Raw genomic sequence first — 6,998 nt, forward strand, 5'->3', positions numbered from 1 at the left:
GACGGTAAAACTCCGTTAGTGGATTTTGAGGGTGTGACAAACAGACACCTCTGATATCAACCACATTGTTTATAAAGTAAACCGAATACATTAATATACTTCAAATTACATTATCTCATATTTCATTACCGTCTAGGTGATACACACATCATACAATACGATACATAATTCTATTTATTATAATGTATCCTAACATTCCGCACGCAAATCTTACACACATCAAGCACTTAGCACGTAAGCAATCACTTCATCTTAGTTGTACCTGAAAAGCATGTGAGAAAACGGGTCAACGACGAATAGTTGGTGAGTTTCACAATTCGAGTAAACCATGATAAATCATTATCAAAATATAATATTATCGATGTAATTATGCTGAGCCCACAAGTGAAACCTCTGACTATCACACACAACCCCCGTGGCATATCCCCCGCCCACGGACCTGCCCCAAACCGCTATGTCTAACATTACATAGCAAAATATATATCAACAACAAAATAGACATGTGCAACTGGCTGGGAAACATCAGCAAATCCATGCCGGACCAGTTGGGTTTGTCAGACCAATAGTACTATCCACACTCTACCGGCTTTCAGTTAATCACTCGTGTTCCGGGGCCTTAGAATGGTAGCAACTCAGACAATTACCATCTTAGTACATTTCCGTACGATTCCCGTACAATAAAATATATATAAATCCACGCAAATCCATGCGTTCAGTATGTACTTAAACATTTCAGTAGTAACATGCTTCCGCCCCGAAAAAGTATTTAAAAACAATTCAGAAAAAGGGGCTCGTGAAACTCACCTTAGCACATGCAAGCAGGTAACAACAATCATTATCAGTTAACACGTCCAATCTGTAATATGATCCCTACGATCGTTGCTATACACTCATTATTAATATAACTTTAACCAAGTTAACCGGTACATCTGGGGACACTGTTAACCCAGCACTGTACACATCCGGGGGCAATGTTAACCCAGAAACACATCTAGGGACATCTGGGGACACTGTTAACCCAGTACTGTACCCATTCCGGGGGCAATGTTAACCCAGAAACACTTCTCCGGACTCAGATTGTGATATCGTTTAGAGTTCAATGGTCAAAATTATTATTAGTCGTTTTTTCCCGTTTTGCGTGCCTAGCACGGTTATCCGTTTTTACGTTCCAAAAATTACTTTGGTCACACACGACCCTAAAATAGTTGTTGACTGATAATTTAGTTAAAGTTGTGAGATTAGAGCTCGGTTTAGACGCCCCGTTTGGCCGCGGGACCCGTTTCCGTCTTTAGCGCACCGGAAACTGTTAAATCGTTTAAAATTACCCAAATCATCCGAATTATTTTCGGATGATTTATTATTACTTGTTTAACTCAGTTATATGAAAATAGTTCATTTTTAGGGTTCTTATACACCAGTCAGCTCGTCTACCCGAACTTTGCTGGTTTACGCGTTTTAAACTTTAAAAGTTTGTTTTTGCACAAATAATTATCCGTTTAATCTCGGATCTTGAAATTTTGCACAAATCACTTTTTGACAGTGGGGAATTTTATAAAAATATTTCCAGAATTAATTTCTATATTTAAAATTTATTTATCTATTTTTAATCACCATTTAAACACTAAATATGTCGTAAATACCAAAAGATCTTAGAAAAATCCCAAATTTTTCCTGGACGTCCCCTGCCATCCATATAGTCCCCTGTAATTTTTCCAGAACCAAAATCTTCTTTTACATACCATTTTCACTAAAACCGAGCTAGAAAACCCCAGAACTCGTTTAACCGGAAAGCCTACTTAGACTTCTCCAACTGACCTAAAATTTTTTGTGTGACTTATACATGTTATAAAAAGCTTATCTAAAATTTTCCAGAATTGTTCATGATATTTAACTATTTTTCACCATTTTTGGCCAAAACCGAGCATTAAATTCACCAAATATTCATCCTTTGTCCAAAAATTACCAAAAATTCACAGAACTCTTATTTTCATGTGTTTAACACCTTTGTAAAATTTCATGACATAAATCTAAACCATCAACAATCTGTCCAAATCTCCAAAACCGAATATACCTTTCGTTTTCCGCCACTACAAGCTATAAACTCGTCTTTCCGCCTTATCTACCACTAAACACAGAACCTACAACCAACATACCACAATACCAAGCAAGTTACACTCACGATCAAGCCTCTTACACTATAGTTTCGGTTATGATTCAAAAACAAAGATTTAAACCGTAAAAATTCGTTCTTGGTTCGTTTAACTCCTTTCTTGGACCAAGATCCCTTGTATAACCCGTATACATCACTTGATCATGCAAGAATACGTTTTCATCTTTGAAACCTCATTTTCTTGCAAATAAACTCAAGAAACGAAGATGAAAACGTAAATAACTAGATCCTTACCGTGTTTTTCTTGTTAAAAATCTCGGTTTTCGGTCATGAAGTTGAGAGAATTGATGGATTGTTGGATGTGTTTGTGTGAAAAAGAAAAAAATGGAATGGGGTTAGACCCCCCCTTGGTCCGATCGGAATTGATAAGGGGTGGGGTGGGACCCACCTCTTCAATTCTAGCCACATGTTTGGATTTCGGATATCCGGATAATGTTTTGGATAATCTGGTTCAGTTCGTTTTTCGGTTAAATGTCTAATTCGGCTTAAAACGAGGTTAAAACGGTCGTTTTTCGGCTTAAAAATGAAATTTATATAAAACCGATTTAAAACATCATATTATTAATTATCGCGCATCTTTTTCGGCTTGATCGTTCGTCACTTGCTCGGTTTGGTATTAAAGGTTTCGTTTAATGTACCGACGTACCATTAAATCGAAATTCTTTTTCTGTGCTTTAATTCACTTATCCCGAAGCATTAATGCTTCGTAACATCACTAAATATCATATATTTCGTCAATAATTGAACCCTCGATTCGTTCGGGTTTCAATAACTATCGATCGATTAATCGCATATTCAATGCGATGAATTATATATTCACGTACAATCAATACAGTGAACCATGTATCCTCGTATAATTACTGTGGTAATTCATGTACCACACATTAAATATGACGTAACGATGGTCTACCGGTTAGGGTATACCTGGTTTAGTCGGAATCGTTACAGCCTAGACATAGTCGTCGCGTATCGCGACGTAGCTATGGTGAGTCACAGGTAGGTTTGCCACATGGCAGACGTGGTGCCACGTGGTAACACGTGGCGAGCTTTATGCCACATTGTGACACGTGTCACGTTGTCATGTCATGATGCCACGTTGTGACACGTGGCAGGACACGTGTCACCGTCTCAGACCTCGTCATCGTGATACGCGATGACGTTTGGTCTAAGGCCGTCGCGTATCGCGATAAGGCCCGGAGACAGATTTTTCATTTTTAAATTTTTATGTTCAAAACTTTGACATTTTTGGTCCTTAATCTTTTTGAACTTGGCATTTTTGACCCGTTATTTTCGTGATGTTACAGAATATTACAGGAAAATGAAGGATTTTGGATCCTGGACGAGGGTTGATCTCAGTGATCTGATTCATGCTCCATTACACAACCCCAACAATGACAAAAAGACTATAGATTTTTGGAACTTCTTAAGGAATCAAGTTGATCGAGGATTCCCCAATATGCCCACAACTGAGTCATTTATAAAGAAAGCCAAATGGGTCCGAGATCCAAAGACGGGGAAGACAATGGTCAATGTTATATGGCCGGCAACTAAGAAGGCAAGTCACATTCCTCTATCTACCTGAATTCCTAATGGTACTTTACATGAGATGACGTTCTGGACGTATGATGCTGAGACGGCAACGGTCGTTACCCATCTATGTAAAGCGCAATTTCGATTTGTTGAACCACTGTATGATCCTAACTGCTAAAGAGTATACAAGAATGGTGGGATCGATTATCAGTATAGTTTTATGGGCTGGTGCTTACAAAGAGGCGGACGCAAATATTCTTGAGCATGATTAACGTTGAAGATACAAACCAAGGGGGTGGTGTTGGGCTAGTATTAATATGGTTTGTTCTTAGTTTGGGCTTACATTGTAAACCGAGATCTCTTGGATCTCGGTGGGATTTTGGATAGTTTTGGGCTTGTATGTACTCTCTATATAAACCATGTAATTAGGTTTATCATAGGTTGAGTGGTGTGAGACGTAAGACATATATCGGTGGTTTTGTGTAACCTATTGTGCTTAAGCACTAGACGTTCAATATACGTGTGTTTTAAAGAATAATCATTGTGTTCTCGTTGTATTTGTTTACTTAATATTCTGTCATCTCGTGTTAGTTTCCGCATAATCACGAGATTTTGTGATATCACATTGAAAGATCCGTCTAAAGGACTTGCATTAAACAGCCGGCTTTGATACCAATCTGTTACACCCCAACCTAAGGCGGAAATGTTAGGGCGTGACCTGATTCCTCACATCTCTCAAGGTACTATCATGCATTATTAAAAGTGTCAGGTCCCCGATTTCAGCTGGATCTTACTCGAATCATGTCATAACTCATACAAATAGATGTGTTAACAAGGGAGTTAATGACGGGATGCTATATTTAGAAAGTTCACCGTTTGTTAAAGGCGGAATCAATAAAAAACATATGGTTGTTTAAACAGTATTCAAAGGTAATCAACACAAACAAGATTTACTCAAAATATTTCCATTTATATAAATGAATCATACAAAGTGGATAATCGTTTTAGGGTTTCTTGATAAGGAAGGTTTCAGCCGTCACACATAATATTCTTTCTTAATAAATGTGACTGTCTGCCTTGTTTTGTGTCCAAGTGTGCCCTAAATTATTCTATTTATAGGCCTGACACCTGTGGACAGTTGTCATTCCTTCTAGAAACCCTATCCGATAATACATATTCAAATTACATATTCAGAAATATTCTAAGTGTAAAACAAGTCTTCCGGGTAGGCTTTGCATCAATCTTGTCTCTCCGAGTATGCTCGGCCATCCTTCATAACTTGGTAACATAGAAGTGTGATCGGGATCATTTTCCGGGTAGACTTTACTTTAAGAGTATTTTACTTAAAATACTCACCGGGTAGACTTCAATCTTCGTGACTTTGCCAGACTTTGCCCGACAAACCCTTACGAGCAACCTTATTCTTCAATGGTCCCTTCAACCCTTTGTTAGAAAATAACTTATTAGCAAAGTGTGCTCGGTTTCACTGTTCCTTGCTTAAGTTGAACCTTGCCCGATGATACTTGAGATATATCATTAGATCATAAAGCCTACCTGGACCATACTTATTAATGAATACCTTGCCCGGTCTTCCAATTTCTTGGCTTCATGAGCTTGGTTAGCCTAAAGCTTACTCGGAAGTGAACTTTACTTGGCTAAGAAGAACAATCCTGCTTGATAAAGTGATCCTTGCCCGGACTTGCATATACTAGTGAACCATACCCGGTAATGCACTAGTTTGCAAACCCTGCTCGGATATTCACTAAAGAAGACTTAGTGAAGATAACTCTTCCCGATAGACAAAATATCGTACCCGGCTAAGTAAAAGCATGCTCGGAGGTCTGAGGTGTACCCGGATCCATACTTAGCGAATTCTAAGGAGGTTGAGAAGATTCCAATCTTCCATCTGATCAGTTTGGTGTCAAATCTTGACCCAACAATCTCCCCCTAGATTGGAACACCTCAGCTGACCCAAAACATTTCTAAGGTTACTTACACTTAGTCAAAATACACATCAAATTAAAAGTCAAATTACATATTCAATTAACATAAACAAAAATTACATATTCAAAAAGGCTGTCATAAGACATTACAAAGTAAAAGCCTAGTCTAGGAATTTTGTCTTTTCCATGCACTGTAAGCGGCTTGCCTTCTGTTTGTTATTACTGATGCAGCTCTCATTCTGAAGATATCAAGGGCTTGGTAATGAGTATGACCTTCTGGTATGACCCAGTCCCTAATATCCATTAGATCTTCATCATGTAAGCAATTCAAGTCTTCATCCTTCTTGATAATCCCCAGTATTTTTCCATCAGAATTTCTCAGCAAGTAATGGTCATCTTTTTCTTTGTATTCCACTTCAGTAATGATGCCATTTCTTTGGACTGTATAATTGGGGCGTGTCATCTTTCTTTCAAGACTTATGCATGTGTTCATGTTTGACAGTGGATTCTTGTCTCTGACATTCACCTTATAGTTTGTTTCAGCCATGTCCATCCTTCTTAACTTTGCAGTTCTCTTTGATCTGTGAATTTGGACAGTCTTCCAGTTTCTCTTTACTTTCAGAAATCTGAATCCTCTGTCTGCTTCTTCTCTTAAGAATTTAGAAAGATCATTCATTTGTCTTCCAGCAACTCTTTTTCTGTTTCTATAATCATACAAAGTGAGTGTTGTCATTCTTTCTAATTGTTCTTGAGTATATTCATAGAAATCACTTCTCACAACTATATCTCTTAGTTGTCTACTTTCCATAATCACTCTTATGCATTCACACACAGAATCATAGTAAATCTCTCTAGGAAGATCCACATCTGACTGTGGTCTTGTTGTTCTTTGTTGTATAGATCTACTTGATTCTCCTCTTCCACTTTCACCTCTTCCACCTTGTGGATATCTTCTTGAAATTGGTGGTCTGAAAGGAACAAACTTCTTGGGTTTTCTGGGACCCAAATTGAAGAATTTGATGTAGACTGCTTCCACCATTTTAGTTGGAAGGTTGGCAAGCTCAACAACATTTGCTCCTGCATCTCTAAGAGCTAGCAACATTTTCTCCATACCAGGAGTTCTTGACAAACCAGCAGGTACAAAACTTCCATCTACATAGTATCTAGGGTTCTCACCTTCTTTTAGAGCTTTCTCCCATTCAGCTTTTTGAATATGGAAGAGATATTTCAAATCCTCCTTTTCCAAAGCCTTGAAAGAGGCTTCATCCATTCCTCTTTGAGTAATCATTATATTCCTTAGAATGTTGATCATCTCTTCATTTTCCCAAGGTATACAAGGTTCATCTTCAGATTCA

The sequence above is a fragment of the Bidens hawaiensis genome, unplaced genomic scaffold, assembly GCF_021521415.1.
Source record: "Bidens hawaiensis isolate Kalapana, Puna unplaced genomic scaffold, B.hawaiensis_p1.1 tig00002754_1, whole genome shotgun sequence".
NCBI classification, from domain to species: Eukaryota; Viridiplantae; Streptophyta; class Magnoliopsida; order Asterales; family Asteraceae; genus Bidens; species Bidens hawaiensis.